This window comes from Crinia signifera, chromosome 2, assembly GCF_055691185.1.
Source record: "Crinia signifera chromosome 2, ASM5569118v1, whole genome shotgun sequence".
NCBI classification, from domain to species: domain Eukaryota; kingdom Metazoa; phylum Chordata; class Amphibia; order Anura; family Myobatrachidae; genus Crinia; species Crinia signifera.
In genome coordinates, this window is record NC_139218.1 from 376,036,355 (window position 1) to 376,047,195 (window position 10,841).

A 10,841-nucleotide genomic window follows, 5' to 3' on the forward strand; every position below is an offset into this window, starting at 1 on the left:
GCCAGATATGCCCCCATAATGCCACACATATGCCCCCATAATGCCACACATATGCCCCCACAGTGCTAGATATGCCTCCACAATGCCACACATGCCCCCCACAATGCTAGTTATGCCCCCCAGTGCCAGATATGCCCCCACAGTGCCACACATATGCCCCCACAGTGCTAGTTATGCCCCCGGTGCCAGATATGCCCCTACAGTGCTAGTTATGCCCCCTCAGTGCCAGATATGCCCCCAGTGCCTGATATCATATGCCCCCACAGTGCCACACATATGCCCCCAGTGCCAGACATCATATGCCCCAGTGCCTGCTATCATATTCCCCCACAGTGCCACACATATGCCCCCAGTGCCACACATATGCCCCCAGTGCCAGACATATGCCCCCAGTGCCAGACATATGCCCCCAGTGCCTGATATCATATGCCCCCAGTGCCAGACATATGCCCCCAGTGCCACACATATGCCCCCAGTGCCACACATATACCCCAAGTGTGGCACTTGAAGTGCCACACATAAACAGTTGCAGTACAGTGAGCAACTCACTGTGTCAGGTCCAAGGTCCTGTGTCCTCTCCGGTCCTGTGTCCTGTCTGGTCCGGTCCTCCTCTAGCCCCCTGCCGCCGCTGCATGTTTCTGGGGAGGGGAACGCATCTCGCGTCTCTCCTGCCCCACATCTATCTTGTGGGCTGGCTCCTGATTGGCTGCCAGCCCGCGAGCACTGATTGTCTGACAGCCGACTGTGTCACAGTGACACAGGGAGGGGAAGGAGAGACGCGCAATGCGCTCCCCTCCGAAGGCAATCAGCTGTGGCGGGGCGGCGAAGGCCACGCCACCCGCCACTTCCATATGCGCGCATGCGCATTGCAGGTATATTTGGCTATTTGTTATGGCGGTACGGCGTACCGGCAATATATCTTTTACCAGTACGCCGTACCACCCCGTACCGCCATACTTGCACCCCTGACTACTACTACTACTATTACTGCTACTACTAATACCACTAATACTAATAAAACTAGTACTACTAATACCACCACCGCCACTACTGCTACTACTACTACTTGCTTGTATCAAGGAGGTTGTATTTTTCTTTAATTATTTGAATTCAAATTTTTAATTAAGAAAAAAGATCTTATTCTTGAATTGATTTTTGCAAAAATACATATTTGTTGCACTTGTTTGATACCTTGATTACTAAATACACTGGTGCGAGCACCCGAACAAAGCAACACTAGATTAGACTAGTTACTAGTGATCTGTAACAAGCAGCCCATACATGGCACCTGGGGGAAGCTTACCATCAAAGAGCAGGTAGGAGGCGACTACCTCAGAGATAGCTGCTGACACCGCTGCTGCCACATACGCCTCACGCGCCAGTCTTGTGTCGAGCTTAGCTGCCAGTTCGCCAGACACATTGGCGCAAGGCAAGGGGGGCAGCACACTGGTGGGAGGATGCACAACGATGGGGGGCTGCACGCTGGTGCAGTGCTTGGCCGCTCCCTTCTGCTGCTTAGCAGACTTGCTGGACTGTAAGGAGCAGAGGAAGAGACATCATGAGCTGTGACTACAGAACTCTCCGCAGTACAAGCACTTTCTACCATGGAAGCAATAGAACAGATCAGGGCAGTGGAACCAGCTGTAACGTCACCATTGTGGCTTATAATGTATTGTTATAACTATTAGTACCGGCGTCAGCAGGTATAATAATATTATAGCAATGTATAATGACTGAGAGAAGGTCCGCTCAGCTTTCTTACTGCATATTCACTAAGTTTCATATACTGTCAGTAATATGTAACCATTGTTAGGGGGGCACTCGCTGGAGGGACCAAGTGACCATGTCCCTGGGCACCAGGGGGTACGCAATAGCACACAAAGTGGGTGATCCCAGTAACTAGAACCCCCCCAGATTGTCTATTAAACATCTGCACTTAGGGTCTTATTCTGATGTCATCGCTCCCTCGCGCATTCGCATTAGGGGAGCGATGTTTAGCGTCTGTGCATGTACATACACATGTATGCGCATGTGCAGACACTTGGTGCGAGCGGGCGCAGGGAACTGCTTGTTTGCACCTAGCAGTGCAGACGGGGGGCGTGGGGCATGCCCATGAAAACGCTAAGCGGTGGTCCCATGGAAATTCGGTGGTGATGCAACCAACCAATGGTCATCCCTTTTATGTGACAGACTGGCTCATGGACAAATCAGTACCAGGGGCAGGTCATCACAGGTGTTATGTTGCACCATCGATGAATGCAAACAATCTGATTCTCCACCATCAATGGCAAAAATGTGTTATTGTACATCAGCCATAAACCATCAATCACAATGAATCATCGATGGTTGTTGGCCATCCCTACTGTTATTTTAGGATTATTATCACCTTTCTTTACAAGTAACTAGTTCAACCCAGGCGACAGCAATCATAATATCAGAGGGAAGCCCAGGAACAGAGCATTGTGTCCCTCCTGGAATGGGTCATGTTGGGAGAAACCCGCCTCTTACATCCTGCGTTTCCCCTGGCAGAGGTGCCAGATCATCACTTTAATAAGTGCACATATGAATTACACAGGTCCCAGGGGTCAGAGGTCATACCAACTGTCATTACATCCGATCAGCAGTCAAGATTTTTTCACACAGTTTCTGGGGCTAAACTTGACTGCTCATTGGACATAATAAAAGTTGGTATTAACTCTGACTCCTGGGACCTGTGTATTTCATATGTGCCCTTATTACAGGCATGATCTGACAACCCTGATCACCAGGGCGCATGGGCAGTTAGTGGCAGTTAGAGTCAGGCAGGAGGAGAACGGGCAGGAGGCAGCTACTGGCAGGAGAACTAGCACACTGCACACAGCCAAAAATGGGAGAGGGGTCTCCAGGTGGGACCGTGCGACAGCAGCAGAAGTGCTGCCGAACTACAAAGCCCAGCAAGGTGGGGTGATAGATGCTTCAGTGCTGATAATGTGAGAGCCTGTGAGGCTAATGGTGAAATGTGAGTGTTACTACACAACATGCCCACATTATATACCTCTAATACTACATCCAGGGAGCTTCACCCACCCATGTACCACTAATGCTACATCCAGGGAGTGTCACCCACCCATGTACCCCTAATGCTACATACAGGGAGCGTCACTCACCCATGTACCCCATATGCTACATACAGGGAGCGTCACCCACCCATGTACCCCTAATGCTACATACAGGAGCATCACCCACCCATGTACCCCCTAATGCTACATAACAATAATGTGCCATCTAGTGGTCACCAGCATGAAAAACACTTGAATTCCCCCCATAGAGGTGAAGAGTAGTGTTCCCCTTTTGTTACGTGGATGTTCAATACAAGTAAAAAAATGTAAAGAAATTTATACACATTGAGAATAACAATACAATATACCTATCCCCCATATGTAGGCTACAGAACTAGACAAATCACCCCCATATCTTGCCCAGAAACACCCAATATCAGATGAGCTCCCCCTATTGGGGCCTGTGATAATCCTCTATATGTTATGTACAAACCATAAATATAACAGCGCACTTACCTTCCTGCTGGGTGCAGGGATGCACATTTTACTGCACAGACAGCCCATTATGTCACCTATATCAGGCAAATAATCCCAAAAATTAGAGATACAGCACACAGGAAAAAATAAGCTTCTTCTCCTGATGCTGCCAGAAAGTCTTCTGCCACAGAGCCTTTGTGATGCCATAATGATGTCATAGAACAAGATGGCCGCTATGCAGAAAAAAATTTAAGAGTCTCATATTGTGTTTATGGATAAGTGGTGCAAACCTATGGATTTACAATTCAGTGGTTTGGAGAGTAATTGGCAGGTGGATGAAGGCGATATGTAACCATTGAATAAAAATTTGTTTTCATAATGGAGGAAAGTTTTATGTCCTATTGATATATTAACAATGTTATTGTACATGTTGGTATTTGACTGATATATTTTGTGTATAAAAGGCTATGTCCAATTCTTTCTCCAGTGTTAGTGGGTATTACTGTATATACCTCAGTGTCTTCTAACCATAACATAACACCGTCATACACTCACCTCTATATACTGATAAAACATTGGGATATGTGCAGCAGTTTTACAGTTGGCAAAAGCAGCACAAAAGTATGGATAATACAGTTACTAAAAGGGCGACAGAGAAATGGGGGCATAGCCCGAGGCTAAAGGTGCCCATACACTAGTAAGATTTATCTTCAGATCTGGCTGGTTGGAACAAAAACATGGTTATGGATGAGTGACAGTTGGTCAGTTTTCCAGCATTTCCAAGCAAATGGTCAACTGTCATGTGCTCTCATCCATAACCATGTTTTTGTTCCAACCAGACAGATCTGCAGATAAATCTGCGTGTGTATGGCCACCTTTAGACCCTGTGACTGCTTCCATGAGCCATGATCTTGCCCCTATAAGCTGTGACTCCACCCCCTTTTGTACGCAATTATGCGCTGCTATGGAGGCAACAAACATTATTAGTTGGGGGCAATATTTTTTAATAAATATATATATTTTTTGGGGGGGGGGATAAATATATAATCAAAGGTAGCAATACTTTTAGTATTAATTAAGTGAACACTAATAGGGGCAAAAATGTATTTTACAATAAAACAAACAATAATTTACAAAAATCTTTTTGGTGGTCACATAATAAAATATTAATTGTCGCTCTCGTCATAAAGACTTTTTATTGGACCTATTAGCAAAAACATAACATTGTCCCTTAGTTATTATTTAATAAATAATATTGCTGACTAAAGGTGCGGCGATTTGGGTCAATTCTGACGTATTGGGCCGTCAAATCGGATCAGTTTGATGTCCCCTCGGGACCGATGCGCAGTCCCGTGTGCATCAGACCTGAGATGGAGGTCGGACCTGGCAGCTGTCCGACCACCCGACCTGGGACCTCCCTCCCGGCGGCAAGCCGGGGGGTGGGGGAGCAGGGACACATGCGATCCACCACAAAACTGCTGCGAGACATATTATACAAATACATTATACAAATGGGGGTAAGTTACATACATTTGTAATAAAGGTCCTGTCCTTAGTATCTGTCACTGACAATCGCACAGTACCACTTCTGTAATCCCGTGCAATGGGTGTAATTCTCGGTATATGTCATGAACAATTGCACAGTACCACTTCTGTAATCACATGCAATGGGTGTAATTCTCAGTATATGTCAGTGACAATTGCACATGATTACTTCTGTAATCATGTGCAATGGGTGTAATTCTCAGCATACGTCACTGACAATCGCACAGTACCACTTCTGTAATCATGTGCAATGGGTGTAATTCTCAGTATATGTCACTGACAATTGCACAGTACTACTTGAATAATCATGTGCAATGGGTGTAATGCTTACTATATGTTTGTAACAATTGCACAGCAGCACTTCTGTAATCATGTGCAATGGATGTAATTCTCAGTATATGTCAGTAATAGCTGCACAGTACCAATAATGTAAGCAGAGCCAGCCCTAGCCAATATGATGCCCTAGGCAAGATTTTAAATAGAAACAGTGCGCACATTTGGAGTGCATCCCAAAAAGGGGTGTGTTCTCGGTGGGAAGGGGCATGGCCACACAATAGTACCCCCAATTCAAATTATGCCACACATTAGTGCAAGTTCATTCACATTATATCATGCGATAGTGTCCCTTATTCACATTACATCACTTAGTAGTACTACTTAACCTTATATAGTTATTCACATTACATCACACTGAATTGCTCTTTTTTCAAATTAGACCACACAGTAGTGCCCATTCTATATGCCTTTATACACTTAATACCACACAGTAATGTCCCTTACACATGACATACAGTACATTATTAATGTCCTTATAAACATAATGCGCATTACACATTACGCCAACCTTTATTAATGCCCTTATACACAGAATGCCCCTAACACATATGCTGTACATTGTTAATGCTCTTATAAACATAATGCACCTTACACATTATGCCAACCTTTAATAATGCACTTAAGGTCCATACTGGGCGACTATGCCCATCGTGTATGGACAGCGATAATAGCATTCATCGCTGTGGGGAAAGCCACTCAGTGCATACACACTGAGCAGCTTTCCCCCTGCCCGGCGCTGCATAGCGGAGCACTATGCAAAGCCTCTTAGTAAATTTCACCATCTGTCTCCTTTTTTAAGTATTAGGTCTAATATTACTTCGTTGGAGTGGGCTCCCTCACCTACAGATGGAGCCGGCCTTAACTTTGCAGGGCTGGCGTTTCTATCACCAGCCCCGCCAGCGGCCAGCTCTCGCCAGGGGCGCGTGCGCACGAGACGCGCGCCCCGTGGCAACGGACATTGTCCCAGGTACCCGCCGCCTCCCGTGCCGCCTCCCTCAGTGCCCCTCGCCGTCCCCCTAATCCTGCCCGTCTCCCTGAAGCAGAGACGGGCAGGGACCCGCATCGCCTCCGTCGAGAGACTGGGACGTGCGTGTGTGTGAGACGCACATGCGTCCCAGTCTCTATCGCCGGCGCTCGCCAGCACAAGGGATCTGGCGAGCGCCGGCCAAAGATAAAGCCGGCTCCATCTGTACTTGACATACAGGAATGCCTCTCAGGTGCTTATCCAATGTATGTGTCCTTTTCAAGGTTGGACTGGCTCACAGGTGTACAGCGTAAACTTCCTGTCGGCCCACTGCCTGGGGCAACACCTCCTCCGATGAGAGATCAAGTGCCAATTGTAATAAGGTGTGAGAATTAGAAAGATTGAGAGATTTTGGTAGAGTTTTCCCATTTTCTTTAAACCTTTGGAGACTGGCCACACCCCATCACAATTTTGAACTGTGCTGCAGCCCCATCTATGGAGCCTCCACTGAATATATCCAGGGCCGGCCCCACCACTAGGCAGCTTTAGGCAACTGCCGATGAGCTCCAGCCACTAGAGGGCGGCACCACACACTGTTAATGTATTGAGGCCTTTTGAGCCGCCCACCATGTAAGCAGTCCAGCTGGGACACTAGCATCAGTTGAAAGTAAGTAGCCCCATAGGCCGCCCCCAGCCTTCCAACACATACACACACCGTGATATTGTCAGCACACACACTCTCTTTCCCACGAGTTCTTCTCAGCCATCGGCTAATTAACCAGCGGCAGCGCTGTGTGCTGCTGATAAGCCAGTTCCCATTCTTTGCTTTCGTTACCCGCCCTCCCCATGGGCATTCACTGCCCAACTGCAGATCCATCTCCCCCATTACTTTAACATTTCAGGAGGTGCTGGGTGCTGCTGTTGAGTGGCTCTTCCTGTCTCCTTATGCGGCTGCTGCCACCGAGGACCAGCAGCGCTGAGCTTGTCCAGCAAGTGACTGCCCAAAGCCTGCTTCCAGTGCTGGGTTCAAGTCTGCGACAGACGCAGACTCGAAGGAGTTAAAATCCTGCAGAGTGGCCACATGCAGCCCAAGTGCAGTCCTTCCAGACATCATTTGAGGCCAGGCCAGTTTGCCTAGGTGCTAGGAATCTTTGCACCGGCCCTGAATATATCACATGAACAAGGACCACATGCAATATATCACATGCAATCCTGCCGCCCCGGAAGATACCGTCCCGGGCAGTTCAAGGGGGTCAAGTGCCACTGCTCCCCTCGAAGAACTCGCAGTAATCTATGGAGGCCTTAATATTGCACTGTCTACCGACGGACAACAGGTAATTGGAACTGTAAGCTTAATGTGCTAATTTTTTATATATTAAATCGCATAGGTATGTAAAAACGAATTTCCACAAGAGACACCTTTGCAGGGAAATATGAGAGGTATACAGACAGAAAGACATACAGACAGACAAAAGGAAGATAGATTCTGTAGGTAGGTAGATAGATAGATAGATAGATAGATAGATAGATAGATAGATAGATAGATAGATAGATAGATAGATAGATAGATAGATAGATAGATAGATAGATAGATAGATAGATAGATAGATAGAATAGATCAAATAGATTGTGCAGCCAAGGAAATCTCGAATTCGATCTAGTAAATCGAATTAGTACATTGTGCCTACACTGTGAAATCGAAATCAAATCAAATGCAAAAGTACAGATCTAAAGCCAGATCTAATAGAAAACCAAATCTAACATTGGGGCAGATGTATTAAGCCAGGCATGTCCAAAGTCAGGCACGGGGGCCAATTGCGGCCCGTGCTGTCATTTCAAGCGGCCCTCAGCCTCCAGCTGGAAGCGGGCAGAGCATCAGATGTGGGAAGCACAGTACAGGACACTAAAGGTGGGGCCCCGGTAAGCGCGCCTTTACCTAGCTGGCTGCTGCAGTGAGGAGGTGCCGGCCGCCACAGTCAGATGTGTTTGGCGTCCTACCCCTGCAGCTGCAATCGTATATCACCCTACTTCACAATCACAGTGACAGCAGTGTTAAGGAAGGGGGGCAGCAAGGGCCCGTAATATTCAGAGCGGAGGAGGGCAGCAGCGGTAGCCCAAGCATCTCCTGTCCTTGCAGTGCCTGCTTTGCCTCTCCTTCCTCTGGCTCACAAAAGGGGCTGGGAAACATACAGAGAAGGGAGGGGGCAGAGTGGGGGACATACAGTGAAGGAGGGTCAGGCTGGGGGACATACAGTGAATGGAGGCAGTGATGACCATTCAGAGAAGGGGGAGCAGTGGCAGGCTTGGGGACATACAGTGAATGGGGGCAGAGTGGGGTACATAGTGAATGGGAGTCATACAGTGAAGGAGGGTCAGACTTGGGGACATACAATGAATGGTAAAGTCAGTAAGTCAGTAAAGTCAGTAAGGAGCTGATTGGCTGGAGGTTTATTTCTCCTTATCACACCTGCATTTATCTCTTGTTAAGGCTTAATACATCTGCCCCACTGAATCTAAAGCAAAACGAAGTGTGTTTACATAGCTACAGTACTGTATAGATAGATTCTGTAGACAGACAGACAGACAGACAGATAGATTCTGTAGAAAGATAGATAGATTCTGTAGATAGACAGACAAACAGACAAACAGACAAATAGATAGATAGATAGATAGATAGATAGATAGATAGATAGATAGATAGATAGATAGATTCTGTAGAAAGATAGATAGATTCTGTAGATAGACAGACAAACAGACAAATAGATACTGTACATAGATACATAGATAGATAGATAGGATACTTGTTTAGTTTCACGGCAGCCGATATATCGGATGCGATATCGGCCGATATATCGGCCGATCCAATGCGATCCCATTCAATTTTTTTACCTGTTCATAACCCCACTATCCACTAAGCATGGAGTTAATTTTATATAGTGTGGCGAGCGCAGCAATCCGCGTCCGCTAGCCACGCTTCAGGCTCGGTGGCTCGCTGCGCTCGCCACACTATATACAATCAACTCCATGCCTAGTGGATAGTGGGGTTAGGAACAAGTAAAAAATCGGATCACATCGGATCGGCCGATATTGCATCCGATATATCGGCCGCCGTGAAACTAAACAAGTACCATAGATAGATAGATAGATAGATAGATAGATAGATAGATAGATAGATAGATAGATAGATAGATAGATAGATAGATTCTGTAGACAGACAGAAAGAAAGACAGACAGACAGACAGATAGATAGTTTATTTAAATCCCTTGAATACAAATACAAAGTTTTTGTTAGTTTTGAAGGGACAGGGGGATGTTCCTGCTGCGGATTGTAAGGACGCACCGGTGAGACGATGACACATTATAAATTATAGCTGCCGCCATGAAGTTTCCTATAGCGTAACATACGTCAGGCGTGGTGATGGAGCGTGGCAGATTCTAATCTGCCTGGTGAAGCATCCCCTCGATTTATTTCAAAAGTACTCCTGCCGGAACTGTACAGGAAGGTTTGGAAAGGTTCCGTACTTCTCGGCAGCGTGGAAATCGTCCTTGAAGCATTGTGCAAGCCCCTTTTCTGTGTTGTGTTGCAGACAGCCATTATTTTCAGTTTAGCCATGATCTACAAATGAGATTTGTCTGACATTTCGAATTCCATCATTTTGGTTTTTGTAGATTTGTGGGCAGCAGGAAAATATGGGATGTCAAACTCTTGTCGTTTTCATTATAGAGCATTTCAGATAAAGTGGAAGAGACAATTGTTCTGAAATAGGAAAAAAAAGTGCCATCTTCTCCGTCTGGTAAGAGAGGAAACATCACGAGTTTCTCTTTGTTGTGCATAAAACGAAGTGACACTGTGACACGTGTGCTGATGTGTATAAGCAGCGGTGGCAGCAAATGTTTTGTGCTTGACGCTAAGCTATAACTTAGCAATCGGTTTGCATTAAGGTATTTTCAAAGATAATAAATATATTTTATTACAGAAAACTATAGGGGATGTTACCATACCTCCCAACGTCTGTTCTGAAAGGGGCGGGGCGTATGCAAATGAGGGCGCTACTTATGCTAATTAGCCGTGATCTCATTTTCATACGAGAATAGACGCTGTGCATGCGCACAGCGTCTATTCTATTAGATTGGGGGGTCTCCCAACTGCCACCCCCCGCAGCGGGACAATGCCTGCCGCGGGTGGGACAGCGGGACAGGACCCGAAAATCGGGACTGTCCCGCTGTAATCGTGACAGTTGGGAGGTATGTGTTACTGTAAACTGGTGAATAAGCTAGTATTGCCCATAATGCACCATCGATCTAGGATTCTCTACCACCCTGGCATTACATCAATACCCACATTACAACAGGATATGGTCAATCGGTCGACCCCATTAAGGTCAACATGCCTTGGTTCGACCACTGAAGGCCGACGGGCCTTAAGTTGATACCTGAAATAGGTCGACATGACTACGGTCGATAGGGGTGGAAGGTTGACA

At 46.5% G+C, this 10,841-nt stretch overlaps 1 long non-coding RNA gene across 1 annotated transcript; it reads left to right on the forward strand.

Moving 5' to 3' along the window:
- Positions 1-2,819: 2,819 nt before the first annotated feature.
- Positions 2,820-9,910, forward strand: LOC146059229 (uncharacterized). Its single transcript, XR_014470192.1, has 3 exons — positions 2,820-2,938; positions 7,749-7,852; positions 9,653-9,910. It is a non-coding gene; the product is annotated as an uncharacterized LOC146059229 (long non-coding RNA).
- Positions 9,911-10,841: the final 931 nt, after the last annotated feature.